The sequence below is a fragment of the Trichosurus vulpecula genome, chromosome 4, assembly GCF_011100635.1.
Source record: "Trichosurus vulpecula isolate mTriVul1 chromosome 4, mTriVul1.pri, whole genome shotgun sequence".
In the NCBI taxonomy this organism is placed as follows: domain Eukaryota; kingdom Metazoa; phylum Chordata; class Mammalia; order Diprotodontia; family Phalangeridae; genus Trichosurus; species Trichosurus vulpecula.
This window is the reverse complement of record NC_050576.1, coordinates 160,363,025-160,387,875: the sequence shown is the minus strand read 5'-3', so window position 1 is coordinate 160,387,875 and position 24,851 is coordinate 160,363,025. Positions and strand designations below refer to the sequence as shown.

Below are 24,851 nucleotides of genomic sequence, written 5' to 3'. Positions count from 1 at the left end.
GGAGATCCTCTCTTCTATTCTATCTCTAGCTGGAGCCATTTTGTTTTTGCTTTTGTTTCTGGTTGTTGTTGTAGTAGTTCATGACATGCAAGTGATTCCCTGAAGGGGTCAAAGAGATGGGCAGAGCTCTTTCCAGGTCATGTAGTCCATGCACATGTGCAGTCCTTGTCAGTTCCCCTCACTCTTTCTCTGGTTCTCTCTTTCAGTGGCCGAGAGAGACCAGGGCCAACACCAGGAGCGAAGCTCAGAACTACGAGGGATCAACTTGTTGATTTTCATTAATACTGCAGTTCCTTAACTATGAACTTCATCATCCTAATGGTAGGACAAAGGACCACAACAAGGGCCAATCAAGACCCAAGGGCAAGGTCAATTCTTACCTTGTCAAAGAGTTGATCTTGTCTAGGAAATTTTATACCTTGTTGAGTACAGATTAGAGAGAGATAAGGCAACTCCTGGGCAGCAAGCCTGAAGATACCTGGTATACAACAGACACCTATTAATCCCTTACTGTATACACATAATAATGTTAGGAGCTAGACACAGAGAAGAGATACATGAGTGCCAACCTTCATGTCCAGAGATTTCCTTCCAAACATCTATCTCTCTAGTAGCAGATCACTTATTCTCTGTGACATTTCAGCCCCTTCGACACTGTCCTGGATGTTCATTGTAGGGGGACATTAAGATCCATATCTTAATATCATGTACCCCACACCCTACATCTCAACTCAGGATGACCCTAAGATTGTCTTGACACCTTTGGTTTGTATTTATATATGTGTATATGTCTATGCAGTCTATCTGGGATCTTGTGTGTACAAAAGAACCTAAGTCAGTATATGAGTGTGTGTGTGTCTAAGTGGGTATCTGCATCTGAGTATACGTGTGTGCACATATATGTTCCCCCTTGGGACTAAAATCTGAAGACTTTAATTTCTGTTTAGTTTGACACATGTATAAATAAGATGGCAGCAGGAGGGATGGTAGTTAGAACACAAGAAGGACTTCTCCAAGGCAGTGAGAGACTCTGGAAGAGAAGGCAAGGAGATGGGGGGAAAGGGCACAGAGCCTGGGATTGAGAGTATGAGGGAATTGATGACACAAAAGAGAGAGTGACAAAAGAAAAAAAGAATACTTCTGTCCCTCCTTTCCCTCCCTCCTTCCTTCCTTCCTTCTTTCCTTCCTTCCTTCCTTCCTTCTTCCTGCTCCCTTTTCCTTTGGAAGTAGGAGGAGGAGGCTGGGGGCAAAGGGGGAAAGGAAGGTCCCCCTAAGCTAGAGGTTAGGACACTTGGGTCTTTTGCCTCACAAGGAACACTGCTTTCCCTACCCTAGGGGGCAGGGAGAGGAGGTAATTAATGACCAAGAGGCCAGTAGGGGAGAGTGTTCATATCTAATGTTGGTATTAATCAGAAGTCAGTCCCCAGCGAGGGATAGAATTCATCCTGCACTCTGAGGGGGAGGGGCCCTTGCTGAGAAATGGGAATACTGCTCTTCTTATCTCTCTCCCTTCTCCAATCTCATAGTCTACACGGATCAATGCCCCTCCCCTGTTCCAACCCCTCTTCTCCAAGTTCCCCTCGAACTTCTAACTCTACCTTTTCCCCTTAAGCCCCTTTCCCCAGCACTCGTCCCTGTGTTTGCACTAGCCCCTGTTCCTTTCCCTCGCCTGTTAGAAAGTCCTCCCTGCTGTCTATCCCCCATCTCTCCTGCTGCTCCAGAATCTGAGAGTGAGATAAGACCCTGGAGCTGGGATCCTTCCTAAAGCCAGGTCCTGGAAGAGTTGGGGGGAGCAGCCTCCCACCACCACCACCAAACCAAGACACTTAGCTATTCATAGAGAGTGCATTAGATAACTCCCATTGATGTCAAGACTGTTAATTGCCTCTCATCCTTCCCTTCATCACCAGCCCGCCCCCCACTAGCTCCATTAGCCCCCCCTCTCTCCCCTGGTAGCCCCTAAATCAACCCCAATTATCAGTGAGGAGGGGGAGGGTTCGGGCACTGGGACTGTGATTACAGCTGCAAAGGAGATGAGGAGGGGGGAAGGTAGCAGTGGGGAGCTGGAGTGTCTAGCTCCCTGCCCCGTGGAGAAGGGACACTAGGAGGCAGGATGCCTAGGTCCACAGAAAGAAGGAAGCAGGGATCTCAAGGGAGTATGGGGGGGTTCATGAAACTGAGGCTCCTGGGAGTTCATGAAACTGGGGCTCCTGGGGGTTCATGAAACTAGGGTTCCTGGGGGTTCATGAAACTGGGGCTCCTGGGGGTTCATGAAACTAGGGTTCCTGGGGGTTCATGAAACTGGGGCTCCTGGGGGTTCATGAAACTGGCACTTCTGGGGGGGGGTCATCTGAGGTAGCTCCATGGAAACGGGCAGGGCTCAGCTGGGAAGCTTGACTCCAAGGCTCTTGTAGGTTGTGCTCCAGGCTGGTCAGAAAAAAAAATAATGGAGTTCGAGGAAGGCATTAAGAGTTAGAGGTTGGAGAAGCAGGGGTATGAGTCTGATCACGAATATGTGGGCATTCTCATCCCATAGCATTTAGTGAAGGCCTAATTGGGCAGAAAGGCATACTGGGTGTGTGTACATGCGTATGTGTGTATGTGTGTGTTAATCCTCCCTGCACCACAGTGAATATACATGGAACCCTTTCTTGTAAGAGGGGAGGTAAGTGCAACAAGGCCTGTGATTATGACATATGGTGCATCTGGGGCTCTTTGCCATATTTTGTGGGTGATAAGAGTTAAGCACAACATTGTACATAGTCGCGTGCCACATTGTGTGTCGTTATATGGGATTATATGCCGTATGATATGTGAGGTGTGCGTACAGGCTCACTATTGTGTGCGGTTAATTGAAAAGAAAGGGATGGGAACAGGCAATTATTAAGCGCCTATCATGTTCCAGGTACAGTGCTAAGCACTTTGCCAATATTGTCTCATTTGACACTCACAACAACACTGATAGGTAGGTGCTATTATTATCCTCATTTTACAAATTAGGAAACAGAGGCAGACAGAGGTTAAGTGACTTGCCCAGGATCACACAGCTAGCGCCTGAGGCCATATCTGAATTCAGGTCTTTCGAACTCCAGGCCCAGTGTGCTAGATGCTGCATCACCTGGTTGCCTCCATTAAAACAATTAATAATGCAGTGCCTAGCACATAGTAGGTGCTTAATAAATGCTTGTTGATTCAGAGTGAAACTAGCAGAACCAAGAGAACATTGTATCCAAGAACAGCAGATATTATTCAAAGAATAACTGTGAATGACTAAGCTATTCTGAATAACGTCAACATTCGAATCAATTACGAAGGACTCATGAAGAAAAATGCTATCCATCTCCAGAGAAAGAACTGCTGGGTGGAAGTGTGTATTGTATGGTTCCACATGTGTGTGCACAAATATATACACACATACATGTATGTATACATATAATATACATAGACACATAGATAGATAGATAGATAGATAGATAGATAGATAACCCATTGGCCTTCTCTAATGCGAGGTTGGGATGGAGGCAGCTTGGAACTCAAAATGTAACAAAAAATAAACAAGATAAAAAGAAAAACAAAATTTGTTGACTTGACTTATAGCTGTGGGTGACTGGGCAATATTATTTGGGGTTGTGTGTAGACTATGTAAAAGTGTACACTATTGAATGTGATTGGGTATGCTATGGGCAATCTATGGTCGTGTGTGCTGTGTGCAGTGTTACATATGGTATGTTTTCTCTCTCCTCTCTCTCTCTCTGTGTCTCTGTCTCTCTCTGTCTCTCTCTCTCGGATATTCTAGACAGTCTTTTGTATTACTGGGTGCCAGTATTCTTACCTATATCACTGAAACTGACCTAAGGTTTGAAGACTCCAAGTCTGTATCGGGCTCTTTTCCCCACCAAGCCTGGGTCTTTGGTAGAAAACTCCAAAGCAGAAAGAGGTGAAACTCCTTGCTTCACCCTCCCCCAGCCACAAGTTGCCGCCATCCGAAAAAAAATGAGAATGGGTAGAAGAAAGATATGATGCTACCTTTTCCTAATCCCACTCATCGACCCTGAGATGGGGATGAGACAATGAATTGGGCCAAGTGGGACAGGGCTTGAGAAGGCAGGAGTCTCACTAAGGGTCCCAAGTCCAGATATCCTCTCTTTTGCTCCCTTTCAAGGTCGTCTGGGAGAAGGAAGTGGGTCCTTTTCCCACTCTCTATGCCCTGCTCTTCCATAAAGTTGGTCCTTTCTCTTCTCAAGATAAGGCGCTTAGAGATCGCCCAGCCTGGAGCAGGTTTTCAGGTCTCTGCTGCCCTCTGGAGGTGTGTTATGTCATTGCAGAGAAAAGTGGAAGCGAAACCTAGTCCAATTTTTTTCCCCTATAGGTCCTGCTCAGCCCAACAGTCCCCAGCCTCAAGCCTGCACAATCTACCCCCTGGCCTCAGGGCCCTCAGGTTTATGGGACTTCTATTGCTCTTAAAAGTCCTTCACAAAGAACTGTCTCTCTAATGGAACCTCTTCCATCTGGAGTCAGCACTGAGCAATTCTTACGATGACAGATGGACTGCCCCTTCTCCTTGCACCCCCTCCAAGCTCAGAGACCCAGGAGTCCCGCCCGCCAGCTGCACCCTTGTACATTTTGGCCCATGCTTCTATTTAAGGGGAAGGATGCCTCATGAGCCACCAGATGGAGCTCCTCTCCTGGATTCCCCTGTAGCTAGCCATCTGGCAGATGTGGACAGATGCTTTTAGATTCCCAGCAACCACTGGGCCCCTCAGGGACAGTTCCATTCTTTAGGACTCTAGGAAAACCACAGGACAGCCTGGAGACACCCACCCCCTTCTCTTATGAGAGGCTTGATGTTTGTGATCTTTAAAGAACACCTAGAACTCTAAATCTTATGATCCCATGATCCTTCTGCTCCTTGGGAAGGCAAGTCCTTCCCTTCATTCTCTAAGCAGAGGCGGCTGGTGACCCAGTGGGAGTCAGAAAGACCTGAATTCAAATGTGGCCTCAGATACTTATTCTCTGGGCAAGTCACTTAAACAAACAGACAAGAACAACAACCCTTTCCACCCCCCCCCCCCCAAAAAAACCCTCAGCTTCCTCAACTATAAAGTAGGAATGAAGATAATAACCATAGCATCCAGCTCTCAGAGCAGTGCGTGAGCACCGAGTGGTATAACACTTATAAAACGTGCTTAGCACAGTGCCAGGCACAGAATAGACTTTAACAAATGCTTGTTCTTTCCCTTCCCCACCATAGGGTATTGCAGATCTAAAATAAAAGGTGACCTGATGTTCCTTGCTTCTCCCTTCCACAGTCACTGGCCTAATCCAAGCAGGTCAAGGAGGGAGATCCAGGCCCTTCATCCCTCATCCTCCTTCCCTGACCTTTCTAGGGTGGGAGGGGAGGAGAGGGGCAGCGTGGACTGCGTCTGTATTAAATCTTTGGGCTCATCTCTAGCTCTTCTCTAAATCATTTTCTTTCCCGGTGTTTGTTTGTTTGTTTAATCTATGCCTTTGTTTCTCTGTCTCTGTCTTCAGTCTTTGGTTTTTGTATTGGAGTCTCTCCATTCACCTGGGGCTCTGGATGTCTCCTTGGGACTGCCAATCTCCCAGGTCTCAGAATCTCTGTTTACATGTATACCTCTGCCTTTTCCAGTTCCTCCGCATCAGTCTCTTTTCTGTCTCTGTCTCTCTTTTCCCTCCCATTCCCTCATCCCCCCTCCTCTCCATACTGCTCGCAGTTTCCTTGTCAAAACTTCCTGCCTGAGTCGAGGGCCAGAGTTCCCACCCCCTTCCTGCCCCCCTCCCCATACCGCGCCCTACTCTCCTCCGCTTCCCCCTGGCTGCTCCCACAGTTGGGCTCAGACTCAGCCAGGACTCCCTTGGCCCCCTTTGCCCCAGATCCCGGACCTTGTATCTCCAGCTTCCCCAAAGACCTTACCCTAGTCAGACAAGAGATCCAAAGCCTGAAGCAGGTGAGTGATTCTTTTGGTGTGGGGCTAAAGAGGAGGTTGGGATTGGGGTACTCTGCATCAGAGGCAAGTGACCCAAAGCCTGAAGCAGGTGACTGATCCTTTTGGTGCTGGGGCTAAAGGGGAGGTTGGGATGGGGGTACTCTATACCAGAGGAATGGGAGACAGCCAGAGGCTGGGCATCAGAGGGATAGGTCTGGAGGTTTGCGTGACTCTGCCCAGGGGTGCTACAAATGTGTTTTCCTAAACAGGACACCCTCATCCTCCAACTCTGAGCTCCCTAGGAATTAGGATCAGAAAGGGAAGGAAGAGAGACAGAGACTGACCTACCGAGGAATAAGGGAAAGTGACAGAGAGCCGGGGCAGGGGCTGGGCAAGACTGTGGGAAGAGAGGGGCGAGAGTGAGGGGGCTTTTTGTACTTGTAGTCAATAATGGCTCTGCATGTAAATGATATGCAAATAAGTATCTTTTGAAGTTCACAGTTGGGGGCTTTTGTAGCTGAACCCCAGAGCTTCGTGATTCCCCTCCCTCCTTGTCTTCATTCCTCGTAAAGCAAAGAAGGGATCCTCCTCATGCCTCCATCTAAAGCTACTCTAATCCAACCCCCCAGCTCTGAATGATCTATCTCCCTTCTTTCAGTCTCTTGTGTCTGTTTCTCAATACCTGGAAGAAAGTTTGTTCCTGGACCTTGGAGGCGGTGAAGGGGTGGAGTGGGAAGGAGGGGAAACTGAGGTACTGAGAAGAGAAGGAACCTAGGTATCCTGGCCCTTCATTCTCACACTATCTCTAGCTATGGAGTCCAGGGAAAGAAGAGAGGAAGGGACAGAATTCAGACATACTAAGTCCCATAATACACTTCTGGGAGTAAACTGAGGTACAAGACAAGGAGAGGGCTGAGGATCTAACATCCTTGTCCCCAGTTGTGAAGCATAAATGTGTCTGAGGAGCAGGTGGGGCGAAGAGGAAGAAGACCAGAAAGAGGTCTTCTCCTCTGTTATATTGGGCACTCCTGGTGGGCAGGGACTGTTTTTGCCCTTTGGAGGGGGTGGGTACCCTCAGCACTTAGCTCAGTGCCTGGTACATAGCGGGCCCTTAAAATGTTTCTTGAGTTAAATTGCACTCAGACTCCCAATGCCTCCCGTGACTCAAAGCCTGCTGACCATTTCCCAGCTCCTCCTTCCTCAGCTCATTCCCTGGTCCAACTTCCCAATGCTCTGAGCTAACCGTTTAAGGACAGCTTCTCTCAAGCAGGGCTGGGTTCTGACCCCTGGTCCCTGAGGACTGGGAACAGCCTGTGCTGGACAGAGGTTCCCAGGCTCTGGGGGAAGGGGAGTACTGGGTATGCAGCTCCACTTCTAGGATTTGGCGCAGGATCCCCAGATTTCACCTCACCCTGGTTATTTGCCGTAGTAGAGGAGCAGGAGATAGGAAACTGGAAAGGTCATCTCATCCATTCCCCTACCTCTGGTCAAAAAAACCCCTAGGCCCATGATTGGGGTGTGTGTGTGTGTGTGTGTGTGTGTGTGTGTGTGTGTGTGTGTAAGTAGGAGAGTGAGAGCTTCCTTTCCTCTAAACAAACTCCATTTATTTCTACATCTCCCATCCCTGACTACTGGGAAGTTCTTCCCATAATCTAACTTCCCATCTGATCTATTGTAATTGAGTTGTTTGTTGAGTTGTTCTCTGTGGTGGCTAGAAATTAGGATGCCAGGGTTTGTCCCTCCCTTCATCTTTTCCTAGGAGTTGAGGAATGGGGTGGAGAAGAGGGCGTGTGGGGGGAATGTTGGTATTTGATTCCCCTCCTCTCCTATCAGACTCTCCCAGAAAAGGAAACTTTCTCCATCCTGGACAGCTCTGTCCACCAATCGGAAACCTGGAGTCAGATAGAGCTTTGTGGTCTTGTTTTCCCCGTACCCTCCCAGTTTGTAGGGAGTAGAGGCTGTGGCCTGATGTGGGGTGGGCTGGGGGGGGAGCGGATGAGAGGACTAGGAAGGCTAGATTTAGGGTAGGCAGGACCTTCAGCTGAAGCAGCTGGCATATAAATTTGAGTGCCAGCAAGGTCCCACTTCCTAATTTCTTCTCCACTCACCTGCCGTGGAAACTGAAATTCTGCCATTAACAAAATCTCATCTACCTCAGGGGTTAAGATAGGAAGGCTTCAAGTGAAATGAGCATAGGTTATCTTGGAGAGACTATCCTGGCAACCATTAGTTCTCATTAGCGAGTCAGGTCAGCTCCTAGCCCCTGGCACAAAATGAAGAATTAAGGGAATAAAAAAAGAAAGAGACAAGGCTTGGGGCTCGATTGGGGAGAGCAGCAAAATAGGAGATAGGGCAGAAAGAAGGCAGAGAGACGAGACTTAAAGAATGCAGAGAAGTAGAGAGACAGAGAGAGGCCAGAGAGGAAACAGAAAGAGATAGTGTGTGCAAAGAGAGAGAGAGAGCAAAAAGAGGTGACAGAAAGGGAGTGCAGAGGCAGAGGCAAATAGAAAGATAGGAACTGGAGAGGAGACAGAGAGAGAGAGAGAGAGAGAGAGAGAGAGAAGAGAGGAGACAGGAGAAGATTCAAAGAAACATAGAAGGTAGAGGGAGAGCTCAGAGAGGAAACAGAAGCAGAGAGGGGGCAAAAACAAAGAGAGAGACACTCAGAGAAAAGAAGGCAAAGAAGACAGAAGTTAGAGACCAGAGAAAGGATAGAAAGAGCACATAGAGAAACAGACAGAAAGAATGCAAAAAGAGGAAAGATAAACTGGGGGAAGGGAAGAGGGAAGCAAAGAAAGAGGACAGAGAGTGAGAAGACCAAGATAAGAGAGGTTAAAAAAAATACAAAGAGAGGTTAGACAGGGTGGCCAAGAAAGCCCAAAAAGACCACAAAGGGAAGTGAAGATAAGAGAGTCAGGGTGCAGAAAGAGCCCAGAAAGAAAAATGAAGGCTAAAAATAAGAAAGAGAAACACAGGTTGGGGTTTAGGGGTGGGGCATAAAGAGTTGTAGAGAGTGACGCATAATGAGACATCAGCAAGAGAGACAAAGAGACAAAAAGTTAAGAGAAATAAAGGAGATGGGGTTGAGGGTGTCTTGGGACCTCCTGGGTCCTTTCTCTTTCCTCTCCCTATGTGTCAGTCTTTACTTTTCCTATTCTAAGCCAGACCTCATAGTCAAGAGTGCCATTCCTGGTCCTGGAAGTTTGTGGGGAAGGCATTGTGGACTGGACAATAAGAATCCAGGGACTAATAGGATGAAGAGGTGGGAGGGGGTGGTGATGAGCGTGCCCCCCAGGTGACTCAGTTCCGGATGACTCAATGCCCTCCCTTCCCCACCTCACTATCGACCAGTCACAGCAAAGGAATTTGAAGTTCAGATATCTGACATTCCTCTGGCAAGACTGGGCAGCCAGGGGTTCCCAGGGTCAGGGCAAAGGGGACGTCAGTCCTTTACAATAGTTGGGAAGTACTAACTTCAGCCTGACCTCTTGCAGTCCCAACAAAGATGATTGAATAGCGGCCTTGGAGTTGAGAGAACTTGGAATTGAACTCCCCACTTCTGTTATCTGGTCTAGTGAACTGGGGAGTGAGTAGGGAAGCCACTAAATTCCTCGCCTCCATTTCCCTTGTAATAAAAGTTGGGATTTATTGGGGTTGAAGGGAGTGACCATTTGGGCCTGAGTAGGGTCAGTACAAAGTTGGGGACCAGGGTAAGACTAGAACAGGGATTGAGGCATTGAGGTGAGGATTTGGCTCCCTGAGATACTTAAGTACAGTTGGGGCTGGAGCTGGAACTGAAAGAGTAGTAGGACCCTCCCAAGGTCATCAAATTCATCTCTCCCCTCCTACCCCTCCCCCTCCAGTCCAGTCTCACCTCTTCCTCTAGTTCCCTGCTTCCAATGCCCCATGTGGAAATCATCATCATCAGATATGATTAGGTATCTCTTATGTCCCAGAACTATGCCGGGTGTTGAGCAGATAGAAAGATGAATGAAACACAGCTCTTGCCCTCAGGAGGCTTACAGTTTATCTGAGGAGACTGGAAATGTTCACTCATGCATCACGTGTCTATCAACACAATAGCTTACATTTCTAGTAAGTTTTAAGGCTTATCAAGTGCTTTCCTAACAATAGTCTAATGAGGTAGGTAGTGAACATATATTATCCCCATTTTACCGATGAAGAAATGGGCTCAGAGAGATGTTGTTGTTCAGTTTAGTCCTACTCTTCATGACCCTGTTGGGGTTTTCTTGGTAGAGATACTGGAGTGGTCTGCCATTTCCTTCTCCAGCTCGTTTTATAGATGAGGAAACTGAGGCAAACAAGGTTAAGTGACTTGCTCAGGGCCACACAGCTAGTGTCAGAGGCCGGATTTGAATGCAGGAAGATGAGTCTTCCTGATCCTTTTATCCACTGCACCACCTAGCTGCCCCTCAGAAAGATGAGGACTCCTTAAAGAGTCAGGCCAGGGCTTCTGACTCTAACCTAGGCAGGACCCTCCTAAGGTCATCGCCCTGAACTCTCTGGGGCCAGTGGTTTTCCCATTAAAGAGAATGTTCCCTTCAAAGAATGAGGCTGAATGTGACCTCTGAGTTTCCTGCAATCTTCAGCCTAGATGCCTGCCCCATGTAAGGCTTCTCCTGATTTCCCTCCTGACTCAAATGAGCTGCCCCCTCGTAGAATGTCCGCTCCTTGGGGGCCCCAAGAGACTACATAGTAGGCTTGCACGAAATAGGCTCTTAAGAAATGTTTGGTGAATTGGAACGAGTCATGTAGATACTAAGGGCTTTTCGGAGTTGAGAGGGAGTGGTCATTTCCAACTGGGGTAATCAGCAAAGGGCTTTACGGACCAAGTAATATTTGACCAAGGATAGGTAAGATTTCAGAATATAGACTGTCTAAGAGGATATTTGAGAGAACCGCAGGAGCAAAGGCAAAAAAGGCAAACACGGGAAACTGAGCTGGGCTGGCTGAAGTAGAAAGTTGCTACAAGAGTTTAGTGGGAGATAAAGTTTTGCCCTTAGGGCATCGAGGCAGCACAGCAGCTAGAGTGCTAGGCCTAGAGTCAGGAAGACTCATCTTGAGTTTAAATCCAGACTCAGACACTTACTAGTTATATGACCCTAGGCAAGTCACTTTACCCTGTGTGCCTCAGTTTCCTCATCTCCAAAATGAGCTGGATAAAGAAATGGCAAATCATTCCAGTACCTTTGCCAAGAAAACCCCAAATGGAGTCACTAAGATTTGTACACAACTGAACAACAAAGTTTGGGCCTAGATTTTGGAAGCTGAGCTGAGAACTTTAGTTTTTATCTTGTAGTCAATAAGTGGCTACAATGTGTTTGTGTGCAGTAGGAGATCGGGGTGTGTGTGTGTGTGTGTGTGTGTGTGTGTGTGTGTGTATGTGTGTGTGTGTGTGTGTTAAGATGGTTTAACTTCCATTCCAAGGAGAACTGGAAATGAGAATATTCCTGCAGCCACAGGTTACACTTGCTCCCCAGCCCCAGTGGCGATCAGAATTGTGGTCCCTCTGTCTTTCTTTCCTTGTCTCCCTCTGCCCACCCAAGGCCTAGCTCTCACATTTCCTGATTAGTAAACAGTTCGGGCCAGGGACCCTCAAGCTCTTATTTCCTGAGCTGCTGAGCAAGCTGAGGCCCACCCCCTCTTGGTCACCACCCAATGCTTCCTGACCATCAAGCAGCTCACACTCACACTTCCTATCCTGGTACTTGTGGGTCAGAGGCTGCTTTGTTCCTGGTTGGTCTCATGCCTATGATCTGATACAGGGATCGGTTTATGGGAAGGGACAGTATAAATAATAATAATCAGTTAGATATATAAATAAATAACCATAATAGCTAGCATTTATATACTACCCACTATGTGCCAGACACTGCTAAGCATTTTATAGGTGTCATCTCTTTTGAACCTCAAAATACCCCTGGGAGGGAGGTGCTATTTTTATCCTCATTTTACGGTTAAGGAAACTGAGGCAAATATAACTTAAGTGACTTGCCTAGGGTCACACAACTAGTAAGTTTATAAGGCCAGATTTGAGCTCAGGTCTTCCTAACTCTAAGTCCAGCTCTCTATCCACTGAGCCACCTAGCTCCTTTACATACACCTTGGTATGACATTTTAAGGTTTATAATTCACTTGACACTTTGTCTCATTTGGGCCTTAAAACAACTTTGTGTGATAGATGCTAGAAGTATCCCCATTCTACAGGTGAGGAAATCAAGGCTCAGATAAGTTAAGTGATTTTTCTTCTGAAGTCACAACTAGCAAAAGCCACAGATGGGATTTGAACTCAGGTTTTTCGGTCTTCAAATCTAGTACTCTACCTCACCACCCAGTTGAGCAGAAGCTTGGGTTAGCTAAAAGCATCATGAGAATTCAAAAGTTTGTGTGTGTGTGTGTGAATGTGACTTTGTGTATGCTAGTTCACCCAAGGGGAAGGCAGAATCAGAGAGGCAGGCAAACTGTTGGTTGTAGAAGTTCATAAGTCAAGCTTCAAAAATAAACCTGTCTGTCTATGTGAGGGAAGAACCCCTGGAGTTTGTGTGTGTGTGGGAGCAGAGAAGGAGAGGAGGGAACAGAGAGAGATAGAGAGAGAGAGAGAGAGAGAGAGAGAGAGAGAGAGAGAGAGAGAGAAAGAGAGATGGAGAGGCTGGGAAGGAGACAGGGGCAAAAGGGAGACAGCTATGGGAGAGGTACAGTCAAAAACAGAAAAACAGAGATAGGGAGAAAGATGAAAAATGTGGAGAGACAGCGACATAGACAGAGGCAAAGGGAGAGAGAGGCAAGGGAAAGAGGTTCAGAGATACAGAAACAGGGGAGAGAGGGGGAGTTTGAAGCCCAGAGATAGTCGTGCCATTACTCAGAGGTCTCAGTGATTCTATGGATGGGGGTTGTGGGGAGCAGGTGGGATTGAGCCAGACCTGGGCCCAGAACTTTATGTCCTGCCCCTCCCTTGGCCTGGTGACTCTCCTGGAGGGTGGCCCAATGCTTGGGGGGGATCAGGTTCCCTAGGGGAGCCTGGCTCCCTCCCCCCACCACTTCCTTTCCCTCTGTCAGCGTCTGCGGCCCCAGATCTGTTCCCGGATCAACTTGGAGGTTGGGGTATCTTCAGGATAATGAGAAACAGCTTTTCTTGGGATTAGGACCAGTGGAACATGAAGGCATGAAGGGAGATGGGGGACAGGGCAGTAGGTTGGGGTTCTTAACAAGGATATGAAACCAGAAAGTTCTTGCTATCTGACTGTCTAACTGCTGTAAGCCAGGCTTCAACCCTATTGCTGCTCAGCTGAAATAGATTCCCCTGCCCAGAGACTTGTTTCGACCTTCACCCTTAGGCCTGGGAGGGACTCTGAGGAACAGTGAAGGTAAAGGAGGGATCTAAAGGAGGGGGTTCAGAAAAGCCAAGGGCAGGAGAGAATTAGGAAAGGGTGCTGGGCAGTAGGCAATGTCTAGGGGGCAGGTCTGGGGTGGGTGGGTGGTGATGGAATCTGGGGACTAGCTAGGCTCCAACTGGGGGGATTCTTGGACCCTGGCAGGGATCCCAGCTATTTCCAGATCTCTTGTTGGAGGTGGGAAAGAGAAAAGTGTCAGTTATCTGACTGTAAATACTATCTTTCCCACGATGATCACATTCTTGTGGTAGCTTTTCCCCCTCACTGTTCCCCCTCTCTGTTTCTTTTTATCCTCTCACCCCCTCCCTATCCCCACTCTCCCCAACCTTCTCTTTTCCTCCCTCTCATTCTTCTCTTCTCCCTTCCTCCTCTCCCTCTGTCTCCTCTCCCTCTCATTCTCCTTTTCCCTTCATTTCTCCCCCTCTCCTCCTTCTCCTCTTCCCTTCTTTCTCTCCATTCTTCTCTCTCCTCTTTTCTCTCTTCCTGTTCTCCACTTTCTATTCCTCTCCCTGTCTCTTTTCCCCCCTCCCCATTTTCTCCCACATTCCCCTCTTCCCCTCTCTTCTCTCCCTAGTTTCTCACTGCTCATTTCTTCTTTCTCTCTCTCCATCTTCTCTCCCTCCCTTCCATACCCTTTTACTCCTTCTTTCCTCCTCCCTTCTTCCTGGGCCTCATTTTTGGCACTCAAGAAAGGCCAGAGGGAACTGATTGCCGGGAAGGAAGGGTTAGTGACTGGAGCAGGGAGCACTTCCCACTCTGGGACCTGAATTCAGGCCATGCAAATCAATATGCAAATAACCCAACTCCTAATCTCAGCACTTGGGGAATGCCAGGACCCCAAAGCCTGAGTAGCATTCCCGTACAAGGAACATTGAGAGTAAGATGGAGAAGCACAGGAGAAAAAGGGAGTCAGGCAGAGAGAGAATGGAGTGGATGGGTGGCTTTTGTTTTCTTTAGCCTGGAGCCTCCTCTATAAGGGGGCCCCAGTGCCAGAGTCCTTGACACTCAGATTTGTGGGTTCCATTTCTGAGTGTTTGCCAGTGAGAGGGGCCAGAGGAAGGAAGGGGAGAGGCGCAGGGATTCCTAGTTTCTTGGGACCAGACCCCTACCGAGAAGATCAGAAAAGCTTGTCAAGTTCAGAGAGCTGAAGGGTGGGTAGTGTGCCCATTTGCCGGGTGGATGTGTGTTAGTTGGCTTTGCAGAACTGATTTTTTTTCTTTTAAATTTTTTGTTGCAAGGAATGGCTCCCTGGGTAGGGGAAGAGGGAGAGATATATGGAAAGGAAAGGGGCAGGTGAGTTCAGAAATGAAGGGATTGTAAAATAAAAAAAATATCAATAAAATTAAGATTCAAAAAGATTTTTTTTTAATGAATCGAGCTTAGAGATTATTTAGCCTAACCTTTTCTTTACTGATAGACACTGAGGCCCAGAAGGGTTAAATGGCTTGCCTAGGGTGACAAAGTCAGCTAGAAGAAGCCTCCGGACTGGAACCCCAGTGTTTTCACTGGAAGAGGAGGGAAGCTTCAGGGGAGTGATCCACAAAACTGGTTTAAGGCCAGGGAAGTCAGAAGCCAGCCTATCCACCCTACTACTTTTCTGCTGTTCTCTACTCTTCAGAACATTCAAGTGGCTGTAGATTGAAGCAATGATGGTGTATGGGGTGAGATGTTGGGAAGAGAGAGATGCCTGGGTACCCTCCTTTTTTTCAATAATAAATTTATTTTTTATTTTTAGTTTACAACACTCAGTGCCACAAGTTTTGGGATTCCAAATTTTCTCTCCCTCCCTCTCCTTCCCCCTCCCCCCGCCAAGACCGCATGCAACCCAATGTAGATTGTACATATACCTTCACACCCTCTTTCTTAAGGGGAGGAACATGAGACCCTCAGGAAGCCCAGCCCAGCTAAGGAGACAAAGGTGCAGATTATAACGGGGGTGGAGAGGATGGGAGTGGTGTCTGAATCCTTTTCCCCATTCTCTATGTAGTGGAGAGAGCACCAGGAGATGAGGCTGACCACCAGGGGTTGAGCTCCTGGACCTGCCAGGAGAGCTCTGGGCCACACCTTTCCTCAGCCCATCCCTCTCTTGCCTTTGGACCACACACTGATCTCTGTTATCTCCTCCCCCTCTCCGCTTCCCTCCCACGCAGCCCATCGCTAGTAGCTTGGGAAGCAGATCAGCTGAGTTTTCTCCTTCTCGATGCAAGCCCCACCCTCTGTGTCCTGGGGTTACTATATCACTCGTACAAGCTGTCCACTCGGCTTAAGGAGCAGGAATCCTGGGGGCGCAGTTTCTACTCAGTTTCATTGTTTCAAAAGTTGGAGTTTATGTCTTCCGAATCCGGCCGTGCTCCTGGTGCTCTTAGATCAGTGTTGTGCTGGAAAATGTGTAACAGCCTGATCTCTCGGGGGAAAATATACACATGACATACTTTCAAATTTAATCTGCATTATTAACATTCTCAAGTCTGCAAAATCAACAAAGCAATAAACTCGCCTGACTTGTAGTTTTTGCTGGTTTCCAAAGTGCAAATGCTTGAACGGAAAACTGAACAATCTACTCCTCCAAGTCTTTTGTAGTGAACTCCATCACACTTCTGTCTTGGATTGTTGTGATCAGAGACCTAAGTCACTCATGTCGTGATCCCCCTGGGGAGGTGCCATTGATATACCTCCTGTTTTTCCCCTCTCTTATTTAGATATGAGAGAACATGTGATTTTGAGTTGCAAAGGAGTTTAGGCCATCAAGAATAAACTTATTTTTTTAATTTTTAATTTATTTTTAGTTTTCAACATTCATTTCCACAAGATTTTGAGTTACAAATTTTCTCCCCTTCTCTACCCTCCCCCCAATCCCAAGATGGCATCTATTCTGATTGCCCCTTCCCCCAGTCTGCCCTCCCTTCTGTCACCCCACTCCCCCGCTCTTATCACCTTTCCCCTTACTTTCTTGTAGGGCAAGATAGATTTCTACACCCCATTGCCTGTATATCTTATTTCCCAGTTGCACGAAAAAATAACTTTTTAACATTTATTTTTAAAACTATGAGTTCCAAATTCTCTCCCTTCTTCCCTCCTCATGCACCCTCATTGAGAAGACAAACAATTCAATATAGGTTATACATGTATTGTTCTTCCGTAATACTCATGTTGTGAAAGACTAATTATATTTCCCTCCATCCTATCCTGTCCCCCTTTATTCAATATTCTCCTTCGGCCCTGTCCCTTTTCTAAAGTGTTTGCTTTTGATTACCTCCTCCCCCAATCTGCCCTCCCTTCTGTCATCCCCTCTTTATCCCTCTCCCCCTTACTTTCCTGTAGGGTAAGATACCCAGTTGAGTGTGTATGTTATTCCCTCCTTAAGCCAAATCCGATGAGAACAGGGTTCACTCATTTCCTTTTACCTACCCCTTCTTCCCTTCCATTATAACATAAGCTTCTTATTTCAAAGATGATAAAAACTGAGGCTCAGATATGAAGAGACTTTCCCACACAGGGAATAAATGTTGTTAGAGTCTACATGATCCCATGAATTTTGTCTACAGCGTTTTCTTGGCAAAGATACTGAAGTTGTGTGGGGACTAAAATGGTCCAGCCTACAATAAAGGAGACTGAGGCAGATCCCTGAACCAATGGCACTTTATTAAGGAATTCATGGTCCCTCTACTCAAGTAGACCTCATATCTTTCTCATAATCTGAGATGCCTCCTTTTTCAAGGGCCTTGTTTTTATAGGGTTTAATATGCAAAATATGCAAAAATATGCAAAATATTTAATATGCAAAAGAGTCCTGGACACTTGGACTTCTGGGTTCCATTTCTGAGTGTTTGCAAATGAGAGGGGCTGGAGGAAGGAGGGGGAGAGGTGCAGGGATTCCTAGTTTCTTGGGACCAAATATGCAAAAGAGGCGTGGCAAAATATGGAATCTCATTGGCTGATAGACTTTGCTGTTGAGAGTCAAAAATGACATATTAACGGGGGTCACAGGTTGGGTGAAGCATGGGGTATCTCCACTGACTAAGTGGTCATAAGATGGTCATCTGTTCATGTTAGACAAAAGAGAATGATCCAGAGGTACATAAATAAATTGGGGGACTTTCCAAAGCATTAAGAGATCCCATCCATGCTAGGTTTGGATATGGAATTTGAGTAAAACAGGATGGAAATATCTTTGTCAGCATTCTCATGGTTGTGCGAGTGAGCCTCATAACTTGACTAAACAAGTAGTGGACATTACATTGAAGTTTGAATCCCACCATAAGAACCTATCCATCTAATTATCCCTACTTGATTTATGTAAAATATTTAACCGATTAATACTGATTGGAATGGAATAGGGGTCCAAATGAATTATTTTTCATACTGTGATAAATTCTCCAGTGTGTCCCCATTTTACAGATGAGGAACTGAGACAAATAGGGGTTGAGTGACTTGCCCAGGGTCACACAGCTAGTAAGTGTCAGTCTAGGTTTGAATTCAGATCTTCTTGACTCCAGGCTCTGACTGCACCACCCAGTAAGTATTAGAGGTCAAATTTGGAACCAAAGTCTTCCAACTCTCTCATTCCAAAATCATTGCTTTTGACCACGATGCCTCATTTCTGATTTGTTTGTGGGTGCCTGGAAGTACCTAGGTTACACCTCAGAGACTGGGTTAGACCATTTGACCAAGAAAGGAAGCGAGTTTGCGTCTCCTTTGCTTTTCGTTGTTCCTCTCTTCAGTGCTCCACTAAAGTGATCTATAACTCTAGAAGGTGTCCATTAGTCTAAAAGAAGAAGGATTTCCTTTCCTCATCTAGGCCAGGTGAGCCAGAGTTTAGGCTAATCCTTTCATTTTAGTGGTTGAAATTGAGACTAAGAAGGGATATCTAGGTCAGAGGTTCGTACCTTGGGGGATCTGGCACAGTAAGGAGGGTAAATGGACAGAGATGTAAATAGGTAGGGAGAAGGAAATGGCAAACCACTCTAGTGTCTCTGCCAAGAAAATCCCAGATGGGGTCACAAAGGTTCAAACACAACTGAAATGACCGAATGACAACAAAAATTTTGGAAAGCATCCTGGTGGTGAGAGCAATGGTTCTAGAGTCAGAAGACTGGGAGGTGAGGGGGAAGGGGGAGAAGAGTTCGGAGAGATGGTTCAAATCTTGACTCTGACACTTATTAGCTTTGTAACCTAGTAGAAATCACTCCTCACTTGTAGAATTGGAATGAGAGTATTTGCACAAGCAAATATAATCACAGCTTCCTCACTTGGAGAATGGGAGAGCATTTGCACAAGCAACAAACACTTATTAAGCACCTACTATGTTTCAGGCACAGTGCTAAGTGTTGGGGATGGAGCTCAAAGCAAAACAATCCCTGCCCTGAAGGAACTTACACTCTCATAGGAGAGACTCAGTCTTTCATAAATTTTACAAAGCAAGGACTTTGTAAACCTATATGAGTTGTAAAATATTTTTTATATTGGAAGATAAAGAGAATCTCATACAGGTCAGTCTGAGGTTGAGCTCTAGGTGCTCACAACCCTTCTCTTCTCCTCAGATGTTTCTTGACACAAAGACATTGACTGAGACTGAGAATAAAACAGATGAATCAGTTGGCTCCAACTCTAGACATCCTAAAACTAGAAAATGTTAGAAATGGGAGGGACCTTGTTAGAACATAGAACCCAGCATGCTACTACTGGAAGGGACTTTAGATTTGCGTGACTCAATTAATCAAGCTTATTAAACACCTACTATGTGCCAGTAACGGTTCTAAGGGCTGAGGATGCAATGAATGAAATGAATGAATGAAATACAATGAATGAAATCAGCCTTGCTCCCAAGGAGCTTACATAATAAATATGAAGAGAATGATACAAAGTTATTAAATATGAGATTGTTGTTGTTCGTCCTGAAGAGAATGCATGACATAAGGGCCGTGTCTTGACTTGCACATGAGATAGTTTGAGAGAGAGAGAACACTAGGAATGGAGGGGAAAGGAAGGAAACAAGAGTTTATCAAATGCCTACTAGGTGCCAGGCTTCGTAGAAAAAGATTCTTGAGCTAGGTCTTGAAAGAAGAGAGGGAGTCTAAGAGGGAAAGGTGGGGAGAAATGCATTCCAGGAATAGAGGACAGCTATTGGGAGATGGGATATGGACCATCATATTGAAGAAAAAGAGAGGGGGCAGTTAGGTGGCACAGTGAGTAGAGCACCGGCCCTGGAGTCAGGAGAACCTGAGTTCAAATCCGGCCTCAGACACTTGACACACCTACTAGCTGTGTGACCTTGGGCAAGTCACTTAACTCCAATTGCCCTGCCTTCCCCACTCCAAAAAAAAAAAAGAAAGAAACAGAGAGAAGACCAGTTTGGCTGGATAGCAAAGTATGGGAGGAGAAGTAATGGTCAACAAAGCTGGAAAGATAGATTTGGATGAAGAAACTGAGACCCAGAAGATGCAAGTGATTTTCCTAAGTCCATGTAGCTAGTAAAAGTCATGCTCCCTACTTAGTGGAGCACCTAGTGTTTCTGCCTGTGGTTCTACTCTGATCAGGATTTTGATCAATGATTAGATGAAGGTAAAGATAATATAGTTATCCATCTCTGATAGGAAGAGCTACTATGTGGGTGATAGAACTGGTATCCAAAAGGATGTGATAGGCTGGAACAAGCAGGCTGAAGTTGCAATTTAGATTCCTAAGGATAAATGTAAAGTCCTACGCTTCGGTAAAAAAAGATCAATTTCTCAAATACAGGACGGAAGAGATGTGGGTAGAAAGTCAGTACATGTGAAAAAGACCTGTGGGGTTTTACTGGTCTGAAAACTCAATGTGCATGAACAATGTGACATGGAAACCAAAAAAGCTAACACAATCTTAAGCTGTATTAACAGGAGAATTATATGAACTGATGCAAAGTAGAATAAAGAGAACGAGGAAAACAATACATTCAGTAACTACAATGTAAGTGGAAAGTGACTTGCCCAGGATCACACACTTAGGAAGTATCTGAAACTGGATTTGAAGTCAGGTCTCCCTGATTGGAGGCCCACTGTTCTATCATTTGGGACACCTAGCTGCTTATATGAAGGCATAGAAAGACTGGAATTACCTTCTTCAGAGAAATATCCCACACCAATGAATTCACTGCTCCCTAAAATATTGAGATAAGTTATATGGAAGAAAACTTATGTTTGTTCTACTTGACTCCAGATGATATAATTAGGACTAATAGGTGGAAAATATAGGGAGGAAAATTTTTTTCTCCACAGAAAGGAAAATGCCCTAATGATCACAGCTGTCCAGCAGATGCACCAATGAAATGGGCTCCCTTCCCACTCCAAATCTATGACCCAGAGGAGAAAGGCTGGATGGTGGTGAAAGGCAGCTTTGGAGTCAGTAAGACCTGTTTGGTTCAAGCCCTGCCTCTATCAAACCAGCTGTGTGACAATGGACAAGTCTCTTAATCAATTGTAACCCTGGGTACCGTCTCAAATAAAAGTGAATTACAAATGAGTTGCGAATCTGCTCAAGGGAAAGGAGTATTCACCAAGAGTACCAGTGTACATCAGGAGCTTCTTTCATGGATAAAATCACAGGTCTAGACCAAACAAAACCAGGCAAGTCAAATGTGGAACAATCTACCCAGAGAAATTGACCATTTCTGGTTTGCCATTTGTCAAGGACATTCTAGGCAGAATTTATAATTTAGGCAAGGGTTAGACTACATGATCCCTGAGACACCTTCCAGCTATAAACGTAGCTAAGCTGGTACTCTAACTGATGACCAAGGCCAGTGCAATTTCCACCAAATCAGGATAACCAGGATGCTGAGATGTGGGTCCATCAGTCCAGGATTCTAGTCTTCATAGGGGAAAAGTGTAGAGCAGACCTCTCATAGGATCAGAGAGTTGGAGCTGGAAGGGAACCCAGAAATTGGCAAATCTAACCCCTGTCATAGGGCTTTGATGGCCTCTGAATTCAATTTCCCTTTAGCTCTGAGTATATGATCTCTCCACACTCCTCATTTTACAGATGTGGAAACTGAGGCAGACAGAGGTTAAGTGACCACCCTAGGATCATAGAGCTAGCAATTGTGTAAGATAGGATCTGAACCTACATCTATCTGACTTAAAAGCTAGTGAATTATGTCCTCTTAGATGGAGGACAGCGTCTTAACCCGAGGGCTAACCTATGTGAAGGGTCCTTATAGCAGGCTCACATTTTTTGACTGAATGAACTAGGGGATGAAGGAATGAGTAAATAATTGAAAGAGTTAAAAGACTGGGCAAGTCTGACTGAATGAAAAAATAGATCAATGTAAGCATTTCCTCATTATTTGTGGGCTGAAACAAGTTGGGGATGAGGAGGATGCTGATAAGGAGACTGAACTGATTTGGTCTGGGAAGGGGATATCATGGCGGGACTGAGGCTGCAGTGAGATAATTCTTATTTGGGGGTCGGGACCAGGGAAAGGGGTACATGTTAGTTAGTGTATGGGAGGCACATGAGAGAGATATCACGATGTCATAAGCAAATAGAGTTTTAGACTTGGAGACAGAAAGACTTGGTCTCAAGGGCCATCTCTGACTAACGCTAGTTTCATAACTTTGGGCAAAGTTGTCCTTTTTGCAAAGGGAAAGCATTGCATAAGCCTTAAAGTGTAGACTTTTCAGAGATTGTTACAGAGATGTAGATGAGGTGATATATGGTAAAAATATAAGGCATATATACGTATAAAGAGAGAGAGAGAGAGAGAGAGAGAGAGAGCGGGAGAGGGAGAGAGAGAAACAGAGATAGAGAGAGAAACAGAGAGACAGAGACAGAGAGAGAAGACAGAGAGGGGGAGAGAGAGACAGAGAGACAGAGACAGAGAGAGGGGGAGAGAGAGATGGAGAGAGAGAAAGAGACAGAGAGAGAAAGAAAGAGAGAGATAGAGAGAGACAGAGAGAGAGGAAAGAGAGACAGAGAGAAGAGAGAGAGGGAGGGAGATAGAGAGAGAGATAGAGAGAAAGACAGAGAGAGAGGAAAGACAGAGAGAGAGAGACAGAGAGAGAAAGAGAGACAGAGAAAGAGAGACAGAGAGAGAGAAGAGAGACAGAGACACAGAGAGAGAAAGAGAAAGAAAGGGAGAGAAAGAGAGAGAAGAGAGAGAGAAAGGGAGAGAGACAAAGAGAGAGGGAGAGAAAGAGAGACAGAGAAAGAAAGAGACAGAAAGAGAGAGAGAGAGAGAGAGAGCGAAAGAGAGCTAAAGGATGTGGTGGATAGAGTGCCTGGGCTCGAATCCTGTCTTGGATATAGTGTCAGTGACCCTGACAAATCATTTCACCCTCTAAGACTCATTTTCCTCATTTATAAAATGAGGATAAGGGCAGGACCCTCCCTCCCAGGGTCGTTGTGCAGGTCAAACGAGATAATATCCTAAAGCACATTGCAAACCTTAAACTGCTATATAAATGCTAGTCATGATGATCATGATGATGATGATGGTGATGGCGATGGCAGCAGCTATGTAGTATAGTGGACAGAGTGCCTGGCCTGAAGTAAAAAAAAAGTCATCTTCCTGAGTTCAAATCTGGCCTCAGACACTTACTAGCTCTCTGTCTCTCTTTCTTTCCTCTCTCTCTCTGTCTCTCTTTATCTCTCTCTTTTTTTCTCTCTCTGTCTCTGTTTCTCTCTCAATCTCTCTGTCTCTGTTTCTCTCTCAATCTCTCTGTTTCTCTCTACCTCTCTCTGTCTCTCTCTCTATCCCTCTGTCTCTGTCTCTCCTCTCTGTCTCTCTCTGTCTTTTCTCTCTCTCTGTCTCCCTCTCTCTCTCTCCATCTCTCTCTCCCCCTCTCTCTCTTCTCTCTCTGTCTCTGTCCCTCTGTGACTCAGGACAAGCACTTGACCCTGTTTGCCTCGGTTTCCTCATTTCTAAAATGAGCTAGAGAAGGAAATGGCAAACCACTCTGGTATCTTTCCCAAGAAAACCTCCACAGGGGCCACAAAGAGTCAGACATGACTGAAAAGTAACTGAACAGCACCTGGGTGAGTCATTTAACCTTTGTCTGCCATAGTTTCCCCAACTGTAAAATAGGAATAGGAATAGCACCTACTTCCCAGGGTTGCTGTAAGGATCAAATGTGATAATATTTGTAAAAGCACTTAGCACAACTCATGGCACACAGTAGGTGTTTAATAAATGTTTGTTCCCTTCCCCCTCTTTCTGAAAGGCACACTTCTCTAGTTCCTTCAATCACTTCTTGTATGACACGATCTCAAAACTTCCATCATCCTATTTCTGTGTGTTACCTAGCTTATCAGTGTTCTTCCTGAAATGTGGTGCCCAGAACTAAAAATAATACTCAGGATGTGGACTTAGTGGGGCAGAGAGTACTGTGAGATTTTCATCTCCCTAGTCCTAGACACTGTGATTCTCTTAATTAAGCTCAAGGTCAAATCAAGCTTTCCAGATGCTACATCACACCAGTGATGTTTATTGACCTAGCTGTCCACTAAAACTGGAGGTATTTTCAGATGAACTGCTGTTTAGCCAAGCCTCTGCCATCTTGTATTTTATTCCTATTCAGTGTATTGTTATGAGTTTTGGTCCAATGTTGCAGCCTCTAAAATATATATTTGGATCATGTGGTTAGCCACCTACCTTTCCTAGCTTTGTGCCTTCTGAACATCTGATAAGGTTGCTCTCTATTTCTTTATTCAAGTCATTGATAAACATTTTAAATAGCATTGGGTATTCTACTAGGGACCTCCTTCCAAGCCAACAAGTCATTAATGACTCTGTATCCCTGCCATTCAAAGGACTCCAAAGCCCCTTAGCCCTTCATGGTTCTAAAGACCATGATCCTGTGAATTAAATATGGCAGGAATGCATGGGGATATTCTCAAAGTCCTATCCTGGACCCTTTTCTCTTCCTACACTTTCTCCCTTGATGATCTTACCCACCTTTTGGCTTTCAAAATCACTTCTGTGTAGATCAGTCCCTACTCTTTAAGCACCAACTTCAACTTCTTCCCAGAATTCCAGCCTAGGATTTCCAATTGCCTGTTGGATAGCTCTCTCTCTCAATATCCTACCAATCTAATCCAATAGTATTTATTATGTACCTACTATGTACAAGTCACACAGTAGGGAGTCGTATGCCTACTGGACACTCAGTTGGAGATGTCCAGCTAGGAGATGGTGACACAGGACTGGGGCTTGAACCTTGGGATGTCAGTACCTAGTCTTCAATGTGTCTAAAATTGAATTTAATCTTTTCCCCTAAACCTGCCCTTCTCTCTATGAATGGCATTACCGTCCTCCCAGTGTACCAGGTCCAAGACCTCACAAGCACCCTTTGCTTTGACCTCTGTAGGTCCCCTATATCCCATCCTACCAAATCCCATCATTCCTACCTCTAAAATATGTCTGGTCATTTGTTAGATGGGGGAAGGGAAGGGAATAAGCATGTGTTAAGAATCTATTATGTGCCGGGCACTGAGCTAGGTGATTTAAAAATACCTC

At 45.7% G+C, this 24,851-nt stretch overlaps 1 protein-coding gene across 2 annotated transcripts in view; it reads left to right on the top strand.

Moving 5' to 3' along the window:
* The first annotated feature begins 5,866 nt into the window (after window positions 1-5,866).
* Window positions 5,867-24,851, top strand: part of PEAR1 (platelet endothelial aggregation receptor 1) — a 45,406-nt gene continuing 26,421 nt past the window's right edge. For both annotated transcript variants that reach the window (XM_036757903.1, XM_036757902.1), the window contains exon 1: window positions 5,867-5,969. The gene's annotated coding sequence lies outside the window, so the exon portion shown is untranslated. The remainder of the gene's footprint in view (window positions 5,970-24,851) is intronic.